The sequence below is a fragment of the Pygoscelis adeliae genome, unplaced genomic scaffold (genome assembly GCF_000699105.1).
Source record: "Pygoscelis adeliae isolate BGI_AS28 unplaced genomic scaffold, ASM69910v1 Scaffold71, whole genome shotgun sequence".
In the NCBI taxonomy this organism is placed as follows: domain Eukaryota; kingdom Metazoa; phylum Chordata; class Aves; order Sphenisciformes; family Spheniscidae; genus Pygoscelis; species Pygoscelis adeliae.
The window spans coordinates 4,453,909-4,454,278 of NW_008824356.1; positions in this window are offsets into that span (position 1 = coordinate 4,453,909).

Genomic DNA, 370 nt, shown 5'->3' on the forward strand with positions numbered 1-370 from the left:
CTGCCCAGGGAAGTGGTTGAGTCACCATCCCTGGAGGTATTTAAAAGACGTGTAGATGAGGCGCTTAGGGACATGGTTTAGTGGGCATGGTGGTGTTGGGTTGACAGTTGGACTTGATGACCTTAAAGGTCTTTTCCAATCTTAATGATTCTATGATTCTATGATATTTATATTTTGTTTTCCCCTTTGTGACTCTTGCACCTTTTAAAAGCAGTTATACACAGTTGCTTTCATATAATTTTAATTGAAGACAATCAAAGACATATAAACCATATTTTCAAAACACAATAAAATATCAATTTATTGAGTTCAGACACTTCTAGACATAAGCAAAAATTATGTTCAGTTTTTTCAAAATCTGAAAAGGATT